The following is a 15,577-nucleotide window of genomic DNA, read 5'->3' as shown; positions in this document are numbered from 1 at the left end:
TCACCGAAGCATGGTATACAACGGTGTTGATGGGATTAAACATGCCAACTAAACATAAGATGTTTAACCGATCCCATAAAACTAGAAGTTGCAAAGGGTTGCAATTGTCAAACGTTGACTACTATTTGAATGTAACGTTGGGTTCTAGATTTTAATCATTAATTGTCTAGGAAACATAAAGAGTATTAACGATTAAAATTAATTATTGATATCAAAAATACTAAAATTGAGCTTTGTTATATTTGTAGATGGCCGCAATCAACAATCCACCTAACGTTATTATTCCACCCGTTAACAACCTATCACTAAGATCTATTCTCGATAAGGATCGTCTAAACTATACCAACTTTATGGATTGGTATCGAAACTTGAGAATCGTTCTCAAGCAAGAAAAGAAATATTACGTGATAGACGAGCCTATTCCCGAAGAACCTAGCATTGACGATGTCGATAACTATAAAAATTGGGTAAAGCACAATGTGGATTCCGTGCAAGTTTCTTGCCTCATGTTGGGAACTATGATTCCCGAAATTCAAAAGGATTTTGAACTTCATGGGGCATATGACATGATCACCCAACTTAAGGAAATGTTCCTTACACAAGCTAGGGTGGAACGCTTCGAAATGGTTCGAGCGCTTCATGCATGTCATATGGAAGAAACCCAATCCGTTTCCTCCTATGTGCTTAAGATGAAAAGCCACATTGATCGTCTCGAGTGCCTTAATTGCCGCGTCTCAAACGAGTTAGCCACGGATTTGATCCTAAATGGACTAACCAAGAAATTTGAGACTTTTGTTATGAATTATAACATGAATGGGTGGGACAAGAGCATTGGTGAGCTTCATGCAATGCTCAAGACGGCCGAGACGGGAATGGGTAAAAAGGTTTTACCCGTTCTCACGATCAATGAGGGAAGCAATAGGAAGAGGCATCACCCGGAACCTAAGGCAAAGGTTGCCAAAGGTAAGGGACAAGTCATGGCTAAGTTCAAGGGAAAGGCGAAAGCGGGACCACCCAAACCAAAAGAAAAGAAGCAAAAGGTTTGCGCGGAGGATCTGTGTTTTGGATGTGGGGAGATAGGGCATTAGATGAGGAATTGTCCAACCTATCTAAAAGAGTTGAAAGCTAAGAGGGATGCGGGGCAAACCTCAGGTACAACTTTCATGATTCATGTTGATCTTAATATTATTTCCTCTAACACATGGGTATTGGATACCGGATGTGGAACTCATATTTGCAATTTGTTGCAGGGGTTCAAAGGAAATGAAGGATTCAAGAAGGGAGATATTAGTCTCTTCATGGGCAACGGAGCAAAGGTTGTTGTCAAAGCCCGAGGGGACTACATTTTGAAGCTTCCAAATGGTTTGGAAGTTATTTTAAATAATGTTTTTATGCTCCTAGTTTGACTAGGAATATTATCTCCGTTTCCTTGTTAAGACAATATGATAACGATTTTAAGTTTATGGATGATTGTATTTATGTTTTCATAAATGATGTATTTTATTTTAAAGCAATGCCATCTAATGGCATTTATGAATTAGTTCATGATAACACATCTTATGATAACATGTTGTACTAATCAAGCACCAAAAGACTCAAAATGGATTTGAGTAAGACTTATCTTTGGCATTGTCGTCTTGGTCACATAAACAAAGATCACATACATACACTTCAAAAGAATGGTCTTTTGGAATCAAGCGATGATTCATTCGATAAATGCGAGTCTTGTATATTAGGAAAGATGACCGAGGATCCCTTTAGTGGAACAAACCAAAGGGCAAAAGACTTATTAGGTATCATACATTCGGATGTATGTGGTCCTTTTAAGGCAATGACAAGGAATGGTGAAAGATACTTCATTACCTTTATTGACGACTATAGTCGTTATGGGTATGTGTACTTGTTAAGACACAAAGATGAAGCTTTTGAAATGTTCAAAATCTTCCAAAATGAAGTACAAAATCAACTCGATAAAACCATCAAAGTACTTCGTTCGGATAGAGGAGGTGAATACCTAAGTGATGCTTTCCAAGATCATCTTAGAAGTTGTGGGATCATTTCACAACTTACTCCACCTGGAACACCACAACATAATGGTGTGTCCGAGAAGAGAAATCGAACTCTATTAGATATGGTTCGATCTATGATGGCTAGAAGCACATTGCCCTATATCATTTTGGGCTTTCGCTTTGCTCTCCGCGGCCCGTATTCTAAATATGGCCCCAACCAAGAAAGTGGACAAGACACCTTTTGAAATATGGAATGGAAGGGCTCCATCATTAACATATTTAAAGGTATGGGGTTGTGAGGCTTATGTCAAGAACAACAGCCAAAACAAACTTGAAAGTCGATCCACTAAGTGTATCTTTGTAGGATATCCCAAGGACTCCATGGGATATTATTCCTACAACCCAACCGAGCAAAAAGTGTTCGTTGCTCGAAAGGCCGAGTTCTTGGAAACTAAGTTCCTTATGGAAGGTGGAACTCGAGGAGGATCGAGAACCACAAGCCGATATACGTTTGGTTGACACTAACAATCAACAAGAGGTTGTTGAGAATCATGAAATGGTTGATCAAAACACACTAAACGTTCGCAAATCCGGTAGAATTAGACATCCACCCGAAGGATATGGATTTTTCATGGATGCATGCTATGTGGTAGATTCGGATGAACCCACCACATACCGTGATGCAATGTCACAATCCGATTGTGACAAATGGCTTGAAGCCATGAACGTAGAGATGCAATCCATGCATGACAACCAAGTATGGGATTTGGTTGTACCACCTCTTAATTCCAAACCGGTTGGAAGTAAGTGGGTTTTCAAGAAGAAAACCGATATGCATGGAAACTTGGATACTTATAAAGCAAGACTTGTAGCAAAAGGTTTCACTCAAACTCAAGGGGTTGACTATGATGAAACTTTATCTCTCGTAGCAATGCTAAAGTCTATTAGGATATTGTTTGCCATAGCCGCACATTATGACTATGAGATATGGCAAATGGATGTCAAAACCGCTTTTCTAAATGGGCAACTTGAGGAAGATGTCTATATGGTTCAACACGAAGGTTTTGTCGATCCACAACATCCTAACAAAGTATGCAAGTTAAAGAAATCAATCTATGGATTGAAACAAGCATCTAGAAGTTGGAATCACCGTTTTGATGAAGAAATTAAGAAATTTGGATTCATCAAAAATGGTGATGAAGCTTGTGTGTATAAGAAAGCTAGTGGGAGCATCATTACCTTCTTAGTATTGTATGTTGATGACATACTACTATTTGGGAATGACATTACAACCATGGAAGGTGTAAAAGCATGGCTTGGAAGTTGTTTTTCCATCAAAGATCTTGGTGAAGCTACCTATATTTTGGGAATAAAGATCTATAGGGATAGATCAAGGCGGTTGATAGGTTTAAACCAAAGTGCATACATTGACAAAATCCTGAAATGGTTCAAAATGGAGAACTCTAAGAGAGGTTTGGTACCTATTCAAAGAGGAACGATATTGAGTGCGTCTCAATGTCCAAGCTCAAAGGAAGAGCAAGATAAAATGAATGGCATCCCATACGCATCGGCTATTGGATCCATCATGTATGCAATGTTATGCACTAGACCGGATGTGTCATGCGCTTTAAGCATGACAAGTAGATTCCAACATAATCCGGGAAGTAGCCATTGGATGGCGGTCAAGAGTATATTGAAATACCTTAGAAGGACTAAGGATATGTTTCTAATATACGGTTCGGGTGAGGAGGAACTCGTCGTAAAGGGTTACACGAATGCGAGTTTCCAAACCGATCGAGATGATTCTCGATCACAATCGGGATATGTTTTCGTTATGAATGGTGGAGCAGTCTCCTGGAAGAGCTCGAAACAAGATGTGGTAGCTTTGTCCACCACAGAATCGGAATACATCGCCACCTCATTGGCAGCTCAAGAAGCTGCGTAGATTAGGAAATTCATTGCGAACTAGGGGTGGTCCGTACCATTCAGGACCCTCTAGAAATCTTTTGTGACAACGAGGGTGCGATTGCTCAAATCAAGGAACCTCGTGCTCATCAAAAGACGAGGCACATTGAGCGGAGGTTCAACTACATAAGGGATGAAGTTGAGAAATGAAATATATGTATTCGCAAAGTTCACACTGATCAAAACATTGTGGATCCACTCACGAAGCTCCTTGAAAGGCCAAAGCATAAAGGTCACACTTGTGCCTTAGGACTTCGACATTCTAGTGATTGGATATGATCTAATTTTGTATTTGGATATCGGAACAATTGTTATTTTCACTCATTCATATGATTATGGTTTATCATTATGACATTTTGAGTTAAGTTCCATTTTAGTATGTTTAAATCCATAAATAAGTTAATTATTCTAAATGTCCGTAGTCGCTCATAATTGTGGGAACAAGTATGAAGGTAAGACTATTATGAAATTGGATTGGTAGATATTCATAAGGTATGAATATAGAGCAAAAGGTTGCTGCCAAGGTTTATAGATATTTATGGGATATAAATATTGGACTGACCCGCTCTCAAATGTTACTACCTGGAATCTTTCTGATTGATCATAAGTAAATTTGAGTAAAAGGCGAATATCATAGTATCCTCGACCTGAGATACATATTGGGTCTTGATATTCACCAACTATTATACTTTGACTTAGTTCTTCGCTGCTCTGAAACATGACAGTACATAAGTCTTAGATCATGTATAGTACAAGGTGATTGTGAGAGACGTTTGTAGTCAAGAGGGGATTTGTCCCTCTTATTCGTTGAGAGTAAGATGTCTAAGGCCTGCTAAGTTAAATCAACAGAGAATAATCACTCTGTGTCTCTGGATTTGACATGACATCCGTGGCAAAAGAATAAATGATAGATTCACCTAAATCATTTCAAGTAAGGAACTTGAAGGGGATGATGTTATTGAATGGCACTTCGTCATGCGTATTAGGGGTAGTAAACCGTAGTTAGGCGGTATTTGCTACTTGCATCAATCTTCTATGTATCCTGTGCAAGTGGGAGATTGTTGGACTCGGTCTGCCCAAGACGCATATCATTATTGGTGTGGCTAGTACGTTATGATCCAAGTCGGGTCATACCCAATAACAAGCTAGACAAACACCAATAATATTTGTTTATATATGATATGATCATAACAAACAAATATTAACACTTGAGTTATTTGGAAAGGGGTTTCTAAATACATTGTACTTGTGAAATAAATAAATCATATGGATGATTTACACTTTGAGAGAGAGCATTCCATAGTGTTATTTAAGATGGTTAAATAACAATATGTGAATAATGGTTACCAAGCATGTTACCTATATTGTGTTATATTTATTTTGGGAAATAACACAATGTGAGTTTTATGATATAAAACTTATTTAAAGACAAAAATATATATATAATTTGAAATGGGTGAGAGGGTGGCCACCCCCCCCCCCCTTTACTCTCTTACACCTTTTATTTTATATTATTATGTTTTCTTTAGTGGAGACATGCATTGCGAGTGGGTGCCATAGGTGGTGCTTCCATTAACTCCCTAACTCTCTTTCATTCATTCTTACAATTTTTTGCAAGTAACAAAACATTCCTCTCTTCCTTTTCTCTCCCATTTTCGGCCACAAGGAAGAACATCAAGGAGGAGTTGGTTTTTCAAGTGAATCCTAGCTAAACAAAGGTGTATTGTCGGAGGCTTGGGGTATGCTAGCTTGAGGAGCTTCCATATTCAAGTTCTTGCCTTTCAATCATTCTTTCTTCACCCGGTTTTTGGTTTACTTGAAAGGTAGTTTAACATGCATGAACTTATAGTGACATGCATGTGTTTGATAGTATGTATTTCATATACGGATCCGGGTTTGGGTTTTGCATGTATAAAATTGGTTTTATACACTATAAACTAACAAGATTTAAAACATTTATCCGCTGTGTTTTTGGTAAAATTAAGGTTTTATCACTTTGATAATCTTGTTAAAACCCAACAAAAATCACATAACTGAAATAACTGAAACATATCATACGGATGTACCCATAAGCATAATTGAGTTTGATATTATGTGACGGCATGCATGGGGCCACTCCAGTATGTCAGTCACCCGAAATGGCGTAAGTTGGCATACCCACAACCATTTCCTAAAAACTTTAAAACTGAACTAGGATATATCCATACGCCTTCTAATAGCTATGGACCACACTTGTACTTAAGAGACACAGTGAACTGATCTCTCCATCATGGAAGAAGCACATAATATCGATGCCACAATGTTATGCCCGTGGGACACTCCACGGGAAGCGAGTGCTTACTTGTATAGAGTAGGCCTTGGGATGATATTATTGTATGTTTGGATGTATGTTTATACATGTATTATTGTATGGCCAATAATTGGCGATGTTAATTAGTCGTTATCGATTAAGGATGTTTACGTATGCCTACTTTGTGTTTGCATACGTTGGATGAGATGTTACATGTTTGGGTTGTACGTGTGCTCGACCCTGATGTTATTATTTGGATGATATTTATAGGGATATAAATATATAGAGGTATATATATGTATAAGTATGAATACTTATTGTTGATGATGGCCTAACTGTTCGTATCCCGTTTTTATTCGTGATTTTGCATTTAGAAAGCTATGTTTGAATTATATTATATGCCTTATGATATTTTAAACGCGTTGTGGTCGTATATTACTTAAGGTTATACATATTACTTGTGGTCTAGGCTCGAGGTTGCTATTAGGCCTAGTGTTAATTCCTAGATTACCCATTATTTATGGATTGAATGTGATGATATGGTTTGGTTGAATGTTTGAATTAGATGTTTGTAAGTGTGTATGTGAATGTGTATGTGCTGGTAAACTGTGAGCGGGTCAAATATATTACTTGGGGAAGACACGGGGTGAGGAGGCTCGTGTTGCATGCTTATGTCCTGGCGGGTCAAATATATTACTTAGGGAAGACCCGGGGTGAGGAGTCCCGCCGTTCTGTAAACCGTGGTCGGGTCAAATATATTACTTGGGGAAGACCCGGGGTGAGGAGGCCCGTATCACATGTTTAGGTATGTTAAACCGTGACCAAGTCAAATATATTACTTGGGGATGACCCGGGGTGAGGAGGCTCGCGTTGCGTGATTTTGGTTTTGTTAAACTGCGACCGGGTCAAATATATTACTTGGGGAAGACCCGGGGTGAGGAGGCCCGTGTTGCGTGTTTGATCAAGAAAAGATATTTATTATTTTATTTACTTATGATTTGATCAAGAAAAGATATTTATTATTTTATTTACTTATGATTTGATCAAGAAAAGATATTTATTATATCTATTTACTTATGATTGGATCAAGGAAAGTTATATATCTATTTACTTATGATTTTCTCCTACATTTTATACCTATGGAATTAAATTGCTTAATGAACGTTGTTTATTGAAAACTTGAACTCACTCAGCTCAAGCTGACTTTGTGTGTATGTTAGATTGACTTTCAGGTTGAGGATTGGAGATTACCGCTTGGACGTGCTAGAGACTACTCGGAGGGTTGAAGGCATTTCTAGTCGGGGACTTCCAATAAGACAATTATTTTATTTTATAGTCTTAAAAATTTCAAATACTTAATGTTTTCTACCAATTATGGATTGGTACTTTTCCCGGTTTAAAGAACTGTGGTACTTGTTATTCCGCTGTCTATTTAACTCTGAAACGGTTTTAATAAACTAAACTTGTTTTTAACTTTAATGTTTGTGACTGAATTCGTGACGCTTATGAATTTCCGTTGTTTATTTACTTAGAAATTATTTTAAATAAAACGAAATGTATTGGTTTTAAATTATTGTGAAATTTTGAATGTGATTACCAACTGTAGGATTCCGAAGTTTGGGGTCTTATATATATATATATATATATATACATAGGATCAGGATCATGTGAGAACTTTTTGGGAATTGAGAACTATGAGAACCATTTTGAACCACAAAAAACCTAAAAATAAAAAAAATCATAAAACAAAAAAAAAACACAAAAATAAAAAAAGTAAAAAAACCAAAGTTCTTATTTATCATCCCGGTTTCTAAAAAAAAAATTATCGGTTTAGCTAAATTATACATGTACATATATGTATAATATGTACATATATGTACGCACATGTTTTTTCCTATACACATATGTATAATTTAAGGTAAATGATAATGTACATATATGTACATTACGTAACTAGAGATTAAATGAAAGTATACATATGTGTATAGGTATAACACGAATTAAAAAGAAAAAAAAATCGGTTTTTTTATTATACATATATGTATAATATATACACACATGTTTTTTCCTATACAAATATGTATAATTTAAGGTAAATGATAATGTACATATGTGTACATTACGGAACTAGAGATTAAATGAAAGTATACATATATGTATAGGTATAATACGAATTAAAAAGAAAAAAAAAATTTTGGTTTTATTTTATTTTAATGAAACCGGAATAAAATATAAGAATTTTGGTTTTTTTACTTTTTTAAAATTTTCATTTTTTTTATAATTTTTTAGAGATTTTTTTAATGGTCCAAAATGGTTCTCAAAGTTCTCAATTTGCCAATAGTTCTCTTAGGATCCTTACCCTATATATTAGGGGAGATTTCAATTAAAAACCCCTTTGAGTTTTAAGAACTCGAAAGAACTTAGTGTAACGATTTTTTTTCTAATTTTTTTACACATGCATAATATATGTAAGTTACATACACGCAAAAAAATTACAGAATTTTTTACGCACCGAGTCGACTTTTTACATATGTGTAACGGACGTAAAAGTTAGTGTAACCACTTACATATTTATTATCTCTCATACTTTGACTTTATTGCCAGATTTAATCTTAACCACATATTCCAATCCATTTAATTAAATGTGTGGCCTAGAATTGAGTTCTTAAGTTCTTAAAACTCAACATGGTTCTCAAAATATCCCTCCCCTACACACACACACACACACACATATGGCCATCATTGTCATTTACATAATAATTGATCTGTATAATTAAAATATACCTTATTATTGTATTAGTTAGGTAATTGTTGATGGGACCATATTACACTTTCTTTCTAATCAAGAGTTTCTCCATGAGTGTATATAAATATATGGAGGAGATTAATCAACATCATAACAAACCCTAACAAATACATTAAAATTCGTATCCTCTCTCTCTCTCTCTCTCTCCATATTTTCGGTTTCATCAAGAATCCTAATCCCTATCAATAACATATATCTTAAGGGGAACTCGGCCAAGCTGGCAATCATGTCTTTTGGATCATTCTCATCAGTCGTGGCTACTCTCTCTTCTGCAACATGTATGTTTTATTTATGGATTTATCATAATATTCATGTTTTCCATAAACAACGTGAAGAACTAATCAACCAATATATTGATATGCAGTGGGAGGCGTCGAGTACACCCATTCTATGTCATCGTGTACGACTTTGGTACAATAAGGGAGTTCCCATGCATACCACCCCTAGGTAGGGTCAAGGGCAAACCTATGGCTGGAAGGTTTTGGGGCAGCTCCTAGTAAGGTCAAGTGCAACACCCCCAAGCTGGATCACAATGATAAGTGACAAATTGCATGAACTTGATGATTAGTTGGAAAAAATCCTCGATGGCAAAGTAGTAGCAACTAATTAATGGAATTAGCAACTCGAGAGTGGTAGAAACAACGTATTGGTAGTTTTGACGTATGATTAGTGGAAACTATACATCAATCACGACTCAATCTTTCGTCGTGGGCATCGTCTATATCAACTGGTTAAGCAGTGGCTATTTGTGTCAACTGGGGTCGGGCAATTTGATGGTTCATTGTAACTATATACCTACAATGATTATCATCATTAACTACCATAATCTTTATGAAATGTAGCGACATTTCTCGCGAATTGGTTTAATTGTTTGATACCTATATGAGGAAATTATTTTGGTTTAACTTTGTAGGTTCAATTCATACTTCAATTTCACATAAAATAACATTTTGTTATTTGAAAGAAATATGTCTTATCCTATTATTGATTTTGCGTGTTAACAAAATACTAAAATATGAAAGTGATATATGCACAATTCATAAACTCGTCTAGTGATATACAAAATGAAACCCACCAATTGTTGTTTTTTTTTTCTTTTTGTACGAGACATCCAAATTTAAATTCAATAGTTAGAGTGTTTTTCTTTTCTTTTTCAGATTAGGTGGTTGAAGAAAACCACTTGCACAACTAGTTGTTTTTTTTCTTAAAAAAAACCGTTGGTTCTTCGCTTCTGTGTAAAGGAATTCAAGCTATGTCTGACAAAGATTCAAGGATTCACCGATCTCTAACAAATGGATTCTTCAAATCAAATTAGCATGCCTGAGAAGCGAATTCTAAAGGAAGATAAAATTGTTTGGCGTCACCCCTCCAAAACAAATATTACCCGCAACAATTTTGTCTTCTAATGATTTGTTTGCCACCTCAACGAATACCTGAAATTCGCAAGCGGAATGACTGAATTACCAATTATTTTCTAGGCTGAGAAAAAATGGGTCATTTGACTCATTTCATTCTCCCTTAATCCAACATGGCTCTGTTAAAGCTAGCTACCAAACCTGTTCTCTATCCCTATATTCATATATATTATATAATTACATTAAAAAAATACTATATTTCTCTCTTTTGTTTAATTAAATATATTTTTTTATACATTTTTCATTACAGTTTTCTCTCTCCACCCTATAATTTACAAAAAAATCACTATCTTTTTCCCAAATTTACAAAAAATCACCACCTTTTCTCTCTCCACCCTATAATTACACTCACAACCATTCACAACCCCATCCTATAATTTACAAACCCTTCACATAATTTTAAGAGATGGGTTGGAAATGCTCTAGAGTATATTACTAACAGAGACAAAACTTTTCAACTTATTGTTATGGCTAAGGTCAATGGTTCACATAATCACATGGGTCTACCTGCCTAGCTTCCCAATATATATATATATATATATATATATATATATATATATATATATATATACTAGATTTTATCTTCTATATTACGGGGTTGTTTTACATTATTCGTTTTTAATATATATATATTTAGATTTTAATTTTATTTATTGTGAGAAAGTTAATAATTAATATACTTGAGGTTTGATAATAAAATGGTTTCACAAATAAATGATATGTTATAATCTGGTTTAAAAACTATCTGGGTTTGGTGATACCCATTACCCGTTTATTTTCTTTATTATAAAATTGTTTTTTAATTATAAATAATATCTTTTTTAAAATAAAATAGGATATTAATTTTAGTATATCCCTATTTTATAGGATTTTCATATCAAATATTTGATGAGATTAATTTTTAATATAATGAGATGTTATAACCCGTTTAAGAGCTATCTAAGTTTGGTGAGACCTTTACCGTGAATTCGGGTCAAATGTGTGAGAAGCCTTCATTTATAAATAAAGCAATCTGGTGGCTTGAGAGAATGGTTATTTTATATTTTTTGTTTTTTATTATTTATTTTTTGGATTTTAATTTTTTTTATTGTAAGAAAGTTAATAATATAATTAGGGTTTGATGATGAAAAGGTTTCATAAATAAATGATATGTTATAACCCGTTTAAAAGCTATTTGGATTTGATGACCCATGACCCGCTTATGTTGTTTAAAAGCTATCTGGATTTGGTGACCCATGACCCGCTTATGTTTTTTACTATAAATTTGTTTATTAATTATAAATAATATATTTTTATTTTTAAATGGGATATTAAATTTTAGTATATCCCTATTTTATAGGATTTTCATATCAAATAATTGGTAAGATTAATTTTTAATTTAATGAGATGTTATAACCTTTTAAGAGCTATCTAGTTTTGGTAAGACCCATACTCATGAATTTGGGTTAAACCAATGAGAGACTTCCATTTAAAAATCAAGCAATCTGTTAGCTTTCGCGACACGTAGGATTTTAGGGGTTTCATTTATATAGAATATAGATATATAATATATGTTTTACCATATAAAAAAACATAAAAAGTCTTCGTTCTAAGTAATCACATATGCCAAAATAAATAAATAATAATCTGAACAAAACATCTCTGGCCAATATTAACACAAAGATTTAACAAAATCAAACAATAAGTATATAGTGTTACACACACTGAGCATTGCAATATTGATCCACTTATTTTCTTTCAAGATCATCAATTCCATCCTGCGTACACGAATTATTGCGTCGTGAAGATCGGTCCATGCTTAGCATCCTTCGAAAAGAACTCAACCTCGAGACCGTCCCATTGACTTTGGCTGACGATTGCATCCCCATCTCATCTGATGTCCCTTCCATAGCTCCTCCAGTAGAAACTGAAATTGTACTTTCTAAAGGAGGAGCGGAAGCTGGGCCCGCCCTAGCCCGTTACCTAGTGACAGGCTCACGAGGCAAAGGTGAGATGGTGGAACCAAGCTCCACCTCGTGACGACAAACGGGACAACTGGAGTGTGACTCTAACCATTTGTCAATGCACTCAGCATGAAAATGGTGCTTGCAAGCTGGTAAAACCCTAATCATCTGACCATCCTCGAACGAGCTTATACAAATTGTGCATTCAGGGTTCTGTCCACGATAAGTGTCCACATACTTGAGTATGGGGAGAGAAGCGATAACCGCAGGCTCCAGACCCCTTTCGGGCGCTTCTAATTCGACGTGCGCTACGAGCTCTATACCCCGAAACGCCATTCGTCTTCGTGCTTGGCGTCGAAGTATGTACCTTACATACACATGTAGCATGATTACAACAACCACAACTGTAGATAAAGTTATAATTGCAATCAGCATGATCTTACTATTGACATCGGACGAGTTTCCGCTAGGGAAAAAGATAGAACTTTGATTATCATGATTATGTTGTTGATCTCCAGACATAGCTGTTGATTAAGGTGCATGAATCGATGAGAAAAATAGGGTTTTTAAGGTTGAACCACATGTGTTTTGAGGGTAGATATGAAGAAAGTAGGGTGTAACTAAATATATGCTGTGTAGATTCGTTTAGTGTGTGAATTTGACTAAGTACGTGAATTGCGTGTGTAGGTGGTTCATGTTTTTTTCAAAGACAGAACTGCTGGGAGCCTTGTTTCAAAGGAGTTGACTTTGAATGTGGACTTTTCTCTCTCTAGTTGCTCAATTTTTCACCTTGAGTTGTTAATTTTGTTAGAATTTTTGATTTTTGTATATATCTGGTGGGTGGGATCTGAAGATACGAGATATTACTAACATAAATATTATCAAATTGAGGAGTGGACTTGAAAAGTAATCAACCATTTATTTTTTTCAAATGGATGAGATTATTCATAGCACAAAACCACATTTTAAATTTTATAAATAATTATTAATGTTATAAATAATTATTAATGTTGTATCATTTCAGCCATAGAGATAAAAGTAAGAATTATGAGAATGATTTATGACCATGTAAAAAAAACTTTTTAAAAAATTTAAATAAAAAATCGTAACCCAAAATTTAATAAAAAACAAAAAAAAGTAAAAACACAAAAATGTTTTCAACGTTTTTCTCTTTCTTAAAAAAAAAACAATGTTGAGGGAAAAATATCATTGTGTCCTTTTGTTTATCATTGTGTTTTGTGTTTATTTTCGTTATTGAGTCTTTTTTCCTTGACATTATGTCTTTTTTTCTTAATATTGTGTTATATCTTGTTCGGCATTGTGTTATATTTTGCGATTTATTGTTTTTTTCGTTACAATTGTGTCCTTTGTTCATTTTCGTCATTGTGCCCTTTTGTCTCTCATTGTGTCTTTTCGGGGGTTTTTTTTGTAGGTTCCCAGCCGGATCTACACGGAATATCTCGTTCTACGTAGGTGCGGAATCCCTATGTAAGACGTTACGAGCGTAGAAGACGATAAACGTTAACACGATCGAACACACGTTACAATAAACAAAGACTCGTTGTATTGCAACTGGAAACACGTGATATTAATCACCGATTACAGAACTCGTAAACTCGATACAATAATCACTCGATCGATCAACTCAATTGAATCTGCCGTAACTTAACAGATTATATAACACGACAACTTCGCCTGGCATGTTCAGGCGAAGTTGTCCCTAACTTCGCTTACTCTACAAGTTCGCCTATATCAGCGAACTTGTGAGCTAACTTCGCTTATTACAAAATACTAATCCAACTAACTCGATTACAGACACTATATACTGAACTACTGACATCATGTACCAACAGACTCCCCCTTGGCAGTAGCTTCATATCTTTATCTTCAAACACGTGTCTTGTAATCTTCAACAATCTTGGATCTTTCGTCTTCAAGCATGAACTCCTTCTCGTACACAAACCGAAACAACTCTTTGATATTTCCTCGCTTCGTTTTTCCAAGCAGGAATATAAAATATCTTCTTCTCATTCAGCACCTGCAGATCAGCTTGAGACAAGTTCACTAGATGCATCGGATCATACACTCTCAGCAGCTCTTGTTCATCTTCGTCCTCCATTACTGCTTCAGCTGTTTCACAATCTACATTCCACCACTTCAGATCTTTCAGTACATCCTTGGGCATTTGTTTCATCGGCACTTCTTTTAAACACCGGATCGGCTTATACTTCATGATCATCCAAGGCTTGCCATCTGCTCTCAATCCTCTATCTTTGTCTTCGATAAGTTTTCCCTTTTGTGGTTTCAACAGCTCGAACTTCTTTTCTTTTATACTTTCCTTCCAAACAATCTTCCCAATGACTCTAGCCATATTATCACCACTCCTGTTTATTAACCCCAATCTGGCTAAGTCTTTCACTTCACACTCTTGCAATGTATTCAACGATCTCAACAGCCTTTTGAAGTACTGAACACCATTATATCTTTTAATTACAAAGAGCCTCAATTGCTCATCATATATCCAGCATATAATCCCCTTTCTCGATTCAGCGTAGCCTCTAATGTTGTAACTCTTCTTAAACATAGTAGGGACCTCCGGTTTCTTCGTTTTTACGAACCACTGAGCGTAGCCTTCTTTCCATCTTGGCTGCTCTTCCCATTCTGTCTCATCATTTCCCATATCTTTACTCATATCTGCCTTATCAACATCCGGAATCTCATGCTCCACATTCTCCTCTACTATCTCTCCCTCTTCAATATCATTATCAATAACAATCTCTGCACCAATCTTCTCTATCTCTTCCACTGGTAATACATCATCATCACCTATAAACTCATCATCCATCTCATTAACATCCACGACCACCACATCATCACCTGTACCGCCCGCTGCACTTGTTGACTCCCCCTGAGATGTGGAAGTCCCAAGAGCTTGTTCAGTTCTTGGCAACTCTCCACCTGCACCTTTCGATGCATTGGGATCATCGTCTCGATCATTTCGCTTCTTAGTCCTCAGCTCATCGCCTTTACAGCTCGTCTCCCCCTGAGATGCCAAGAACTCCTTCAAAGCATCAATGATTTTGCCATGTTTTACCAGCAAGGACAATTGTATCTGATTCTCTGCAACAAGGCGCTGAATAGCATGGGTC

The 15,577-nt window shown here is 35.6% G+C and overlaps 1 pseudogene; it reads right to left on the bottom strand.

Annotated features, from left to right (window-relative positions):
* Nucleotides 1-12,147: 12,147 nt before the first annotated feature.
* LOC143541852 (E3 ubiquitin-protein ligase ATL41-like) lies at nucleotides 12,148-12,999 on the bottom strand (annotated as a pseudogene).
* Between the last annotated feature and the right edge of the window lie 2,578 nt (nucleotides 13,000-15,577).

Source organism: Bidens hawaiensis, unplaced genomic scaffold (genome assembly GCF_021521415.1).
Source record: "Bidens hawaiensis isolate Kalapana, Puna unplaced genomic scaffold, B.hawaiensis_p1.1 tig00012652_1, whole genome shotgun sequence".
Lineage (NCBI taxonomy): Eukaryota > Viridiplantae > Streptophyta > Magnoliopsida > Asterales > Asteraceae > Bidens > Bidens hawaiensis.
Note: the sequence above shows the minus strand (reverse complement) of the source record. Positions and strands in the feature narration are given on the sequence as shown.